We start from the raw sequence: 13,892 nt of genomic DNA on the forward strand, positions 1-13,892 counted from the left end.
CTCATTCACTTCAGTGTTGACTCAAATCAATCTTAACACTATTCCTTTTTTAAATTGATTTTTTAGAGAGAGAGGGAGATGTAGGAAAATCAATGATGAGAGAGAATCATTGATCAGCTGTCTCCTGCATGCCCCCTACAGGGATGGAGCTCCCGAACCTAGGCGTGTGCCCTGACCTGGAATCCAGCCAGAGATAACTTGATTCATGGGTCCACGCCCAACCACTGAGCCATGCCATATGTGCAAACTATCTTTTTTATTATAGATTCTATTAAAAATAGTCCCAGTTTTCTCCATCCTCAATCCCCTTTGCTTCTCTCTCTCCTGACCACACCATTTCTAGGCCCTCACCCCATTATTGTCTATGTCCATGGACTATGCATATATGTATATACTTTTAAAAATATATTTTTATTGATTTTGGAGAGAGGAAGAAAGGGGGAGAGATAAATACATCAATGATGAGAGAGAATTACTGATGTGCTGCCTACTGCACGTCCTCACCCCCACCCAATTGAGAATTGAACCTACAACCCATGTATGTTCCCTGACCAGGAATAGTACCAGGACCTCATGGATCATAGGTCAATGCTCAACCATTGAGCCACACCAGCTGGACTATATTATTTAAAATAAAAAAAAATGTATTTTTTTTTTTTTATCATTGATAGTGTTACAGATGTCTCCCATTTTCCCCTGTGCATATATATTCCTTGGGGGATCTCTCCCAGTCCTCCCCACAACCCTCTCCTGGGAGATCTGCCAGTCTGTTCCAGTTAACCAGGCCTCTGGTCCCATCTTATCTTTCCCCAGGTCCTCTTGCTGAACACATCACCTTTATTCACCAATGTCATTGGCTGGGAACCTAGCCATCCTGTCGGCGTTTGAGAAAACTACATTACCCAGAAAGGAACGCCTGACGTGGGCGGAGCTAAAGGGCACTTTTGTTGTCAGGGCATCCGGTTAGGGCGGGACTTCCGCCTTCCTCCTCCTGGCGGGCATTTTAACCTCTTCACTTTCTTCAAAGCTTCACAGGCCTCAGCGCACTGGTCGTGAGTAGGAGGAGGCCTAGGAGTCAGCGTCCTTGCTGTGCGGGGTGTGTCTGACGCTGGTTGGGCACCAACAGGCCGGTATCGGGGCCTCCGTGCCTCCCGGACTCCTCTCTGCTCACAGCGTTCCCGCAGCCTGACCCCGTTTAACCCCCCAGCCTTGGGGATCCGCCTCTCAGGTCCCGCCGCCCAGGAAGCCGCATCCAGAACAGTGAGTCTCTCCTGGGTGACACAGGGTGTGATGGGGGATGAGGGCCACAGGCTGCAGTGCCACCTTCTAAGGACACGTGGTGGGGCTGAGGCAGGAGGATTAGGAAAACCCGGGTCTGTTGTGGATCTAAAGGCAACAGAGAGATGAGGTGAGGTTTTGCACGAGCAGTTTTACTTTCATTTTCAGAACGCTGGGGCCATAGATGGTTGTGAAAAAAAGAGGGAATTTTCTGAGGCCGGTTTCTAACTTTTCCTAACATTGCTCAGAGGAAGGACAGACTAGAAGACAGAGGACAGCAGCTGTGGACAGGAAGGGGAAGTCCTGTAAATGATAAGGGAACTGGCAGAGTGAGCCCTGAGGACTGAGCCCGGAGATAACACAGGCATCTGGAGGGCACCTGGCCTCTGGGTTGGGCAAGGACACTGAGCAGGTGAGCCCATAGAACAGTGATTTTCAACCTTCCTGATGCCGCGACCCTTTAATACAGTTCCTCATGTTGTGGTGACTGAAAGGGCGAGGGTTACGCCCTTCATCTTGCCCCAGATCCTCCATTTTTGGTGCAGCAGCCATTAGCCATGTGCTCAGCAAGGAGCTTTTTCCTGGAAGCCCAAGCCTCTGCTAGCCACACCTAGGATTTCTTTAACCAATGATAATCAAGGGAAGTGGGCGCCATAGACACAACCCACATCCTGTATAACAAGACACCGACTTGCACCTGGCCAATCGCCAGGGACAGACTCAAACTACTCCTTTAAGTATTATGATTGATCATTTCAAAGAGATTAGGGGAGTCTATAGAGCTCCCCCAGGAATTGGGAAATTGTTAGAAATTGGATGGATTGTTTAAACTCTGAGTGAATGTCTGGTGAAAATGTGTGAGTGTGGAGGGAGGGGGCCTGCCCTCTCAAATCCTTTGTGTGGCTCCACAAATTTGGTCAGGGGGGCATCTGAGTGAGGATCTGTGAAAACAGGTCACCCCCTCCCTTGTCTGTCTCATCACCGATCATCATGGGGTCGGGACAAATTTCGTATAAAAACTTATGTCTAGGTATTTTGAAGTGAAATAATGCTGAAATATTGCTAGAGGACAGAATTGAATCTGTTGGTTGATTAAAAATGTTACTGATTAAGAAATGCTAAGTATTTGACTTGCCAGCTAAAAGTTTAAGGTTCAGATTGAATTGGGAAAAATTGTGTAGTTGTGGTAACTAAATGCCTTTGCTTATTGGTCTGATTAAAAAGGATTAATTTTATGACCTCAACTGAAAATTTTTAATACAGAAACCAGTTTAAATTTAATTGATATTCTTTAAGATAATTATAAAAGGTATAAACAGCTAATGAGATTTCAGTTTGTCTACAATATAATGTTGGCCATCTATCTTTTAGGGATTTTGATTTGCTCTGTCAAAAAGAAACAACAAAAAAACAGTGTAGACAGCCACCATTTTGAGCTGCATGACTTGGCACATGGCTTGCCGCTCCCCTGGTGGCCGCCATCTTGAAACAGCAAAGGCCCCTCCCTCTGATTTAGCCAAAAAGGAATGTCTGCTCACTGAGGCAGGATGGAATTTCAGGGGTGGAGCTTTAAGGCGGAGTTTTACTACAGAAATGTGGATGGTGCAGGAAGTGTGCTTGCCTTGCAGATTTATTTAATACTATTTTTAAGAAGATATTTTTAATGCTCCTAAGTCATTTTTCTAATGTCTTAAATCTTGAAAACCCTGCTTTCCTTAAACTAAGGACAAATAAAGGTTATATGTTCCCTCCCTAAACAAAAGTTAAATAGCTTATGTCAAAGTCTTTAAAAGGGACTGATAGCAGTAATCCAATTTCTAAAGTGAAGTATGGTGATGATTATTTCAGGTAGAAACTGTGGTTTCATACTGGTCTTAAAGGGCACATTTTTCCTTTGCCTGGGAGGGACAGAGCAGCTGTCCCAGGGTTGGAGGGCTCCAGTTAACTTGTCAACTCAGTGTTCTGGAGACCCAGGACTGTGGTTTAGATAACATGCCTAAGTTTAACCTAGGTTACCCAAGGACTCTAGATAATGTGTTTACCCAAAACTGCTTCTGTAAATTGCTTTTTTTGAAAACTAGGTTCCTCATTCCAAATCTTGGAATGTAGTCAATACATTTGTGATTTTTTGACTGCCTCTGTTATTTTCTCTTTAGTTTCCAATGCCCTAGGTCTAGGAGCTGTATCAGTGAAGAAATTGCTTTGGCATATGTCTGAGATTTTGTTGCCTTTGGATTCCTCTTGTATTTTTATGATTTCCCATCTTACATTTAAGTCCTTTATCCATTTTCAGTTTATTTTTGTGTATGGTGTAAGTTGGTGGTCTAGTTTCATTTTCTTGCATGTATCTGTCCAATTTTCCCAACACCATTTATTGAAGAGACTATCTTGACTCCATTGTAAGTTCTTGCCTCCTTTGTCAAATATTAATTGAGCATATTGGTTGGGGCTGATTTCTGGGCTCTCTATTCTATTCCATTGATCTATATGTCTGTTCTTGTGCCAGTACCAGGCAGTTTTGAGAGCAGTGGCTTTGTAATACAGCTTGATATCAGGTATTGAGATCCCACCTACTTTGTTCTTTCTCAGGATCGCTGCAGCTATTTGGGGTCTTTATTTATTCCAGATGAATTTTTGGAGAGTTTGTTCTAGGTCTGTGAAATATGCTGTTGGTATATTAATGGGAAGTGTGTTGAATTTTTAGGTTGCTTTGGGTAGTATGGACATTTTAATGATGTTGATTCTACCAATCCATGAACATTGTATGTTCTTCCATCTGTTTATATCTTCCTCTATCTCTTTAGAGGAAGATATGTTGATATGTCCTGTAGTTTTCTGAGTAGAGGTCTTTTACCTCTTTAGTTAGGTTTATTCTTAGGTATCTTACTTTTTTTGGTATGACGGTAAATGTGATTGCTTTTTTAGTCTCTCTTTCTGTAAGTTCACTATTGATGTATAGAAATGCCGTAGATTTCTTGGTGTTGATTTTGTATCCTGCTACATTGCTGAATTCATTTATTAAGTCTAGTAGTTTTTGATGGAGTCTTTAGGGTTTTTTATGTACACTATCATGTCATGTGCGAATAAGAACAGTTTTACTTCCTCTTTTCCAATTTGGATGCCTTTTATTTCTTCTTGTCTAGTCGCAATGGCTAATACTACATTTCTACTTTTTTTTTTTTTTGTTTTGCCATACTTGACACTGTGCTAACTTGTCATCTCACCTGTGACTTCCTGGCCATTGACTACCTTCACTGTGTGGCCTTTTTGCATCACCTGTTCCTCTGCATTGCTCCATCTTCAGTATTCTCTAACATTGACCTGTACATGTGTTATGAGATGCACCTACAAGCTTAAATAGTTCTTGAACATCAGGTACTAATTTATTGAATAGTAGAGGCCCGGTGCATGAAATTTGTCCATGAGTAGGGTCCCTAGGCCAGGCCAGCGATCATGGCCGATCAGATTTTCTGCCTGCCCACCTCCTCCATCCCTTGCCACACGCGTGCCACCACCACATGGTTTCCCCTTCCACGCTGCCACCGCATGGTTCCCCCACCTCCTCCTTCCCTCCCTCCCTCCCTCGTTTCCCATGCCCTGCTGCTGCCATTGGTCACCCACCATGTTCCGCACTGCCTCCTGGTGGTCAGCGCATGTCATAGCGAGCGTTGTTCTCCAGGACTAACTCCGAAGGGGTCACTTTGCATATTACTCTTTTATATATATAGATTACTTGGAATGAGACATAACCATATTTCAGCATATTTCCACGTCACCAGCTGACAATCCATGCTCAACTCTGTTAGCAGAAGAATGAGCTGAAGATCCTGCTTCTCTTCCACGTGGTGCTTACTGCATGCGTCATATTTTGTTTGAGATCTTCCTTGTTTTGTGATCTTCAGTAGCCCAGACCTTCATGGGAGTAACTTATAATCCTTCCTATAGATCTTTTGTTGTGAGTCGATTGCACGGAACCGTGTTATGTGCAACACACTTTTGTAAAGGGACTTCCACCTGTCACCACAGTCAGCATTCAGTTCCTCACCATTTTTCTATTTTCACGTTGTTGGCATCAAACGGATGATGAGGAGACCAATCCTGAGCAGAGTGTATATGTACCAGGAGAGTCATGTCAGGGCTTTTAAGACAGCCCCAGCAACCCAGAAGACACATCTTTTTCTCAGTCTTAAAAGATATTTTGGACCTGACTGAGTTACAAGCAGTATATTTTGAGCAGAAAGCCTTCATCCATAACATATATGTGCGAAAGACTTCTGTTTCATTGCAAACCCCTCACCAGCGACAGAGAGATGCCAGTGGACAGAAGCCCTGGAAAGAAGATATGGACAGGGCCTCACTTGTGTCCCAGTGCAGCTTTTACTTAATATGGGTGCCTTCAACCATTAGGGAGGTTGGGAAAGACTTGCCAGCCATCTCAGACAATCTCCAGCACCAGGCCACTTTTAACACTGGATAGTGAGATTTCACAAGAATTTCTCAGTGGAAGAAGTCATGACGAGTGGGCTGAATGTGAAAAAGCTGCCAGCCACAACCAGAAAGTTGTTCAACATCAGGTTGTCTGCTCCAGAGTAGTGATTTATAATTGTAAAAAATGTAGAAGAGCTTTTAGAAAAATCTTTTTCCTCATTCATCATAGAAAAGTTTACACTGTAGAAAAGCAATATGAGTGTAGTGATTGTGGGAAGTCCGTCATCCTGAGGTCCAAACTCATTCAACATCACATCGCTCACAGTAGAGAAAAGCTATATGAGTGCAGTGATTGTGGGAAGTCCTTTAGGCAACACAGTAACTTCACTCAATACTAGAGAGTTCACAGTGCTGCAAAACCTTATGAATGTAGTTAATATGGAAAATCTTTTACCTGCAACAATCACCTATCCACAGGAGAGTTCACACTAGAGAAAAGCTATGTGTGTACTGATTGTGGGAAGTCCTGTGTACTCAGAAAAAAATGAATTCTGTATTCTTACTTATGTTTGAGGAAATGATGAGTACTCCGAGCTGTTAGGATCTTCACTCCTTTGTCTCTGAGTAAGGAATGGACCTAACCATTGTTTCCCCCAGACCACAGTCCTAAAATATGCTACACCTTTCAGGGACATTGTGCTTCTCACATTGTGCTGTGATGAATTTTTTCAGGTAGTTATTCACCAACATGCAAACCACTTGCTGTATATGTCTCTGGTTTATGATCTTTTTATAAAGGTGCTTTTTGCATTTGTACCTTTAAATTATTGGTTCTATTCTCTTCCTGGGATGACTTGAAAGCACAATTGTGATCTGTCAGCAGGTAGATGTGAAGAGATATTGTGGGGATCCCAAACTTTCAGTGCTTCTGAAGGGACATCATGATGGCAGAAAACCACTCTTTGGCCATTATTTGCTTATTTTGCATTTCTGCCAAAAGCCTTAAAGCAAGACTGCAGGACTTTATGGTTCTAATTTACAGCCTGGTACCTCTATTATTGGTGAAGTCAAAGGTCACCCTGAAGAGGAGGTCTTTGTTGTGCTTCTGTGAAGCACTTTGTTCACAGTGTGTATGACATAAGTCTCAGCAAATGATCCATGTGTCATGATGTACTAAATTTCATAGGCTGGTGTCATTTGTGGTAAGAATCTGGGGGTTGTGTGCAACCACAATTAGGGCAGAAGCACTGTTTCAATCGTGAGTGGGAGAGACTGCAGTAAATTAGTTGAAAAATGCTTCTTCTGAATGTTTTCCACAAATGTAGCAGGGCCTGTGGCTTGCGTGATGTTTGTGTACAGATATTCCAGGACCTCCATACCTGTTTTCTATGACTGAAGTCATTGGCAGAGAAAATAGTCTTATAATTTTGCTATTCTCCTGCCCCCCCTAGGGTGTTCACCTCAAAGTTGATGCTCAACATACAAGAATTCAAAGGTAGAGGAAGAATAATCCTATAATCAACCCCAGGATGTTTCTTGCAACCAGTCAACATTCTTATGGATTCTGATGATAATAGTCTAGATTGCTTACCAATATTTGCTGGGACTATGGCAAGGCTGTTCCTTCCAGGATATGAGAAATGACATGCAACAAACTGCACATTTTTAATATGTACTATTTGGTGAGGTTTGATGTACATATAAAGCTGTACATGAAATAAACTTAGCTATCACCAATGTACACAGTGGAGCAAAAATAGGTTTACAATAGTGAGCACCCAAAACACATAGTTTATTGTTTTTAAAAAAGTATTTTAAACATTAGTTTATTGATTCTTTTAGGGAGAATGGGAAGGAAGGGGGGGAGAGAAACATCTATATGAGAGACATATGTTAATCTGATGCCTCTTGCATGCCCCCTACTGGGGTTTGAGGAAGACATGTTCTAGTGCCCTGACCTGTTCTAGTGACCTTTAAGTGTAGGGGATGATGCCTAACTGAGTGAGTAACACTAACCAGGGCAGAGTAAATTCTTGTATTATTATTTGTTTATTATTGTATTACTTCCCGTACCAACAACTCTAACCCTACTTTTGGCATACCCTATATTTACCTTCTGCCCTTTTACAAACTCTCTCTCTACCTTCCCCAGTCCTACAGGCAGGCATTGATTTTCCTTCCATTACAACGAAGTAGTGCATATTTTTCATAATTTTATAGGCCCTAGAAGGTGTGTGCTCTTTAACAAATATTGGTTTCCTTCACCCTACATAGTTATTTTGAGATTCAACACAAATTGTGTACTGTGAATTACTACTTTAATTATGTGTCTATGACTTTGGATATTTCCAGGTTTGGGGTATTACAGAGAAATCTGCTGGGCATATTGTGTTCAGTTCATTATCTAGATGTATGTTTTACTGATCAAACTGTTGTTGTGTGGGTGAATGTTTTACATTGTAAGATATGTGGAACTGTGATCTAAAATGCTTATTTCCTTTGCATTCCCACCCACCCAGAGTAATGAAAGTTCCCGTTTTTCTGCAAATCTGCCAGCACATATGATGGTAAATTTTTTAAAATACTAGCCCAATAAATGAGTATAGGATTACCTCACCTTTGTTTTACTTTCATTTACCTAACAATTTTTGATGGTGAGCATTTGTTTCATACATATATTCACATTGTCTTTATCATATTTGTTAAAATGTCTGCTCAGAATCTTTTAACAATTTTTAAAATGAATTTATTACCTGGAGAGCATTATGCTAAGCAAAATAAGCGAGTCAGAGAAAGATCAGTATCACATGATATCATCATTTGTGGAATATAATGAACAGCATAAACCAGCGCTTCTCAACCTGTGGGTCACGGCCCCTTTGGGGGTTAAACGACCCTTTCACAGGGGTGGCCTAAGACCATTGGAAAACACATATATAATTATATATTGTTTTTGGGGGTCACCACAACACGAGGAGCTTTATTAAAGGGTCGCGGCATTAGGAAGGATGAGGACCACTGGCATAAAGTGATGAACAAAAATACATTCAGAGACAAAAGCATCAAAGAGACCTTCAAACCTCAGAAAAAAGGCATGAGAGGGTGAGCGGGGTTTGGAGGATAAGAGATCCAAAGAACAGTATGGGAGGTGCTCTTTATGTCAGTGTAGCAGGTGGGGGAACCGGGCTGAGCTGCACAGTCACCCACAGGGCATGATGACATCAGTGTGGTCCTGGGACTAAAACCAGAGCAGCCGGGCACTAACATTGACAGACAAGTGAATGAAAAGGGCGTCCATTTCTGATGGTGTCTTCATGATATGATATGGGAAATTTTAGGATAATTTCTAACAAGATGGGTTGTTGTGGTGCTACATACGAGGTCCAGAGCTTAGGTGACATATATGTGCCCACCTGTCATTTCTAGTTGAGGCCTGACCCAGTGAACAATAGGAATGATATAGCATACATCAGTGTCACCTGCACTTGAAAATCTCCATCAGCATGGGGAAGGGAGAACAGAGAAGGTTGAGAGAGAAATATATCACAGAGGTGGTGAACTAGAATTTTAGAAAATAAACTAGTTAGAAAACAACCTGTCCTTGTGATGGCTTATTTATGTCATTAGTGAAGATGTGCCTCTGGGAATGAAGCTGTGAGACAAGTGTGGATCAAAGAACTATGGGCAGCAGGTAATGCAAAGTGATGGCCTCAGCAAACTGGGATTGGAGTCGGAAGTGTAATGTGCATTAGCATTTTGGTGTCTTTGAGGGACAATTTGGAGGACAACATGGGTATTGCCTGACAAGACCAGTGTCAAGTCACTCACACTCCCTTTATGTGCAACATCTTGTCCTACCCTATGTTACTGGCACCCACTGTTATTGAAAGGGGGCAGTCTGACTCTCATTTGAGGCCCAAAGCACAGGTATATTATAACTGCTCATCTGCCTTTATTGTTGTGAGAGACACAGCATCAATCTGCACTAATAAAAGACAAACATGCAAATTGCCTGTACCTTCGCTACGCCTTAAGCCACGCCCACCAGCCAGTCAGGGCGACTATATGCAAATTAACCAAACAAGGTGGCGGCTGGCAGCCACAGAGCTGGAGCAAGCAGGAGGCTTGGTTGCCCCAATGATGGAGGAAACCAAGCTTCCTGCTTGCCACGGTGGGCTCTGAGCTCCACTCAAAGCAACAAAGTTTCAATTATAGAAGGTAAATAAACCCCAGATACCTGCTTTCAGCTGGCCGTGGCCACGGAGCTGGAGCGACCAGCAGCCTTCCCTCTCGCCCACCCTGGCCAGCTCTGAGCTCCTCTCAAAGCTACAAAGTTTCAATTATAGAAGGTAAATAAACCCCAGAATTAAAAAAGAAAAGAAAAGGAGAGGCTGGGATCTTCCGTCGCCAGGTGGCTTGGCCAGCCTGAAAACAGCCCTCAGCCCCTCACCCAGACTGGCCAGGCAGCCCTGCGGGACTCCCCACCCTAAAGGGGGTTTGACCAGCCTGAAAACAGCCTTCAGCCCTTCACCCAGGCTAGCCAAACCTCTATGGGGTAAGGGTCCCCACTGGGGAAGGGGCTTGACCAGCCTGCAAACAGCCATCAGCCTCTCACCCAGGCTGGCCAGGCACCCCAGTGGGGACCCCCACCCTGAAGGGGGTGTGACCAGCCTGCAAACAGCCATCAGCCCCTCACCCAGGCTGGCCAGGCACCCCAGTGGGGACCCGCACTCTGAAGGGGATGTGACCAGCTGCAAACAGCCATCAGCCCTAACAGCAGAACAACTGGGAATGACTGGTCACTATGACACACACTGACCACTAGGGGGCAGACGCTCAGTGCAGGAGCTGCCCCCTGGAGGTCAGTGCACTCCCACAGGGGGAGGTCTCCTCAGCCACAAGCCAGGCTGATGGCTGCCAGTACAGTGGTGGTGGTGGGAGCCTCTCCCACTTCCTCAACAGCGCTAAGGATATCCGACTGCAGCTTAGGCTTGCTCCCTGCTGGCAAGTGGACATTTCCCCAGGGCTGCCGGGCTGCCAGAGGAGTGTGTGACTACCGGCTTGGGCCCAATCCACCAGGGAGTGGGCCTAAGCCAGCAGGTGGACATCTTCCGAGGGGTCCCAGACTGCAAGAGGGCATAGGCTGGGCTGAGGGCCGCCCCCCCGCCAAGTGTACAAATTTCTGTGCACCGGGCCTCTAGTAGGAATATAAGGAGATACTGACTTTGATGGGACTAACGCCTGCTGTCTTCCCTGATGTGGGGAGTAGAGGAAGCAGATGGTTGTACCGGGTGGGGAGTGTGACAAACTTGGCATCTCAAGAGAGAATCTTATCATGGGATGTACTGTCCTCATTATGACAGGATATGAATTTTGAGGACGTGGCCATTGCGTTCGCTCAGGAGGAGTGGGAGATCCTTGATGAGGCTCAGAGACGTCTATACTGTGATGTGATGCTGGAAGTGTTTTCACTTGTATCATTCGTAGGTAAGACCTTCATCTCTCCTAGTGTCCTGAAGTGATGCCCACTCTTTATTTATTCTCCAGACATAGCACTGTCTCTCTCAAAGCAAGATCATGGGCTCTGCTCATTTCCCCCACTGTCTTGTGAAATGGGCTGTGGCTGCCAGTGGTGAGCTCTCAGAGAGCCCTGAGCAATAGACTCCACAAACTTACCTAACACCAGTTGCCTTAGGAACTGCAGGAAGTGTCTGGGTGTCAGCAGTCTTACAGACAGCTTAATGGGTCCCTCCTGCTCTTCCTCACCCAGAAAGGGTGACTATATCCAGATCCATGGCCTCCACTTCTGCACCTTTCCTGTAGATAAGGACCTTGGTGAATGCCTGTGCCAGGTATCTTCTTTATATACATGAACCAGGGGCTGTTATTGTAAGACCCTCCTTCCATTGTTGTTTGTAATATTACCTTCTGAGAATACTATTGCAAACCGAATGCTATGGGCAAGTGATGGCTGCTCATCTCTGTTTTCTTTCATTGATACTTGGAATATTTAGTTTGTAGATATTTCTAGAGAAGGAGGTGCAGAGAGAACCCTTGGTTTCTGCAGGGTGAACGTACAGGATGTTCCTAGGGGAAGCCTGGCCTGGCTGAGTGGCAGCTCGGGGGAGGTAGGAAATAAGGATGGTGTTCAGATTGTACCAGGAACCTGCTCCTGTCTAATGATGTTTGGTGCAAGTTCCAATGGCCACCCCTCATTTATACATTTCCTTTTCCATATTTGACACTTTGCTGGCTTCTCATTTCATCAATGACTTTCTAGCTTTGGATATCTTTGCCTTTGTGTCCTTTTTACATCACCTATTCCTTTGCACTTCTCTTTCTGCAGTATTCTACAACATGGACCTATGCAAGCGTTATAAGGAGCACATACACTGACTGGCCAGATTATAATGACCACCCCGTCAGCACTTCATTGACACTTCCAAAATACTCAATATTGAAAACTTCCTAAGCAAATACTCTCAAGGTTTTATTATCATCATTATTATTATTCTTTGCATAACTATTTCATTTCATTGTACTGATGGGGTGGTCATAATAATCTGGCCGGTCATAATAATCTGGCCATTCAGTGTAGTGAATGTGGGAAGCATTTCAGTGAAAGGTCTGCCCTCAGGAAACACCACAGAGTTCACACTCGATAAAAGCCATATGAGTGTAGTTAATGTGGGAAATCCTTTAGTGAAAGCTCTATCCCCAGTGAAGACAAGAGAGTTCACACTGGTGAGTGTAGTGAGTGTGGGATTCCTTTTAGCTACAACTATAACCTGGTTAGTCACCTGTAATTTCACACTGGAGAAAAGATGTAAATGTGCAGGGAATGTTTTATTTTTCTCACTAAGAATAAGAACACTTAAGGGGCTCTATGGGACCCATTTACATGAATGTAAACCCCTTTAATGAGAACATACACTCTGCTAGATTCGTCATAAAATTGAGGTACAAGTGAGACTTGAAGGATCTGTGTTGTACTTGCTAACATGTCCAGACCTACAACCCAAATGTTGTCACTGTGAGTGTTTATCACTAAAGAGATTTCACAGCTAACACCTGCCTCACCTGAGGAGTGTGCATCGGTCACATTCCCTGGGTGCTCAGGGGAATGTATTCTGTGTTCTCGCTTCTGCTTGAGGTAATTATGACTCCTCCAAGCTCTTGGCAGTATCTTCATTCATTTCTCTATGACTAGAAAATGGACCTGACCCAGGATTCATCCAGAGCAGCTGTTCTCAGCTAAGCAGTGCTACCTCTTTCAGGGACATAGTGGTACTCACATTATGCTTTGATAAATTTGGGGGGTTTTTTATTCACCAACCTGCAAACTCTGTGCTCTCCTCTGCTCTGGTTTATGATCTTTTTTTTAAGGGTGTTTTTATATTTGTGTTGTTATTTATTAGTGCATTGTTTTCAACACCAACTACTCTAAACCTGAATTTGCCACACTCTGTATTTACCCCCAGTCATTTTGTAATATTTCTGCTTCCCCAACCCTCCATGCAGACATTGATTTACCTTCCTTTACAATAGAGTAGTTCATATTTTTCATAAATTTATTGGCACTATAAGGTGAATTCTTTTTAACAAACACTGGCTTCCTTCATGCTATACAGATGTTTGAGATTTAACACTAACGTTTATATAAATAATTTTTTATTTCTAGAAAATATTGTATTCTATGGATAACCACTTTTACTATTGAGCCGCCTATAATTTCAGTTATTTCTACGTTTGGGGTTTTAAAAATAAAACAGCTCAGAATATTGTATTCCATTCTTTCTACAGATGTATGTCTTATTAAACTGTTCCAGTGTCAGTGAATGTGGTACATTTCAACATATATGGAACTATGACCTCAAATGGTCAATCAGTTTGCCTTCCCACCCACCCAGAAAATTCTATGCAACTCTGCCAGCACACGCAAAGGTTAATCTTTTTAAGTACTAGCCCCATCAATGAGTGTACTGTTAACTCGCTTTTGTTTTAACTTCATTTCCATAATGATATTTGATGGTGATGATTTCTTCATGTATTTCTTTCACTGTCTTTATCTTCTTTGTTAAAATGATCAGGATTTTTTGTTTACTTTTAAACTTAAATTTATTATTCTATTCTAACCAATAGGAGGGCGGTGCAGCCTCTAAGACATATGTTTCAATTTCACTCAG

This window comes from Myotis lucifugus, unplaced genomic scaffold, assembly GCF_000147115.1.
Source record: "Myotis lucifugus unplaced genomic scaffold, Myoluc2.0 scaffold_1798, whole genome shotgun sequence".
NCBI classification, from domain to species: Eukaryota; Metazoa; Chordata; class Mammalia; order Chiroptera; family Vespertilionidae; genus Myotis; species Myotis lucifugus.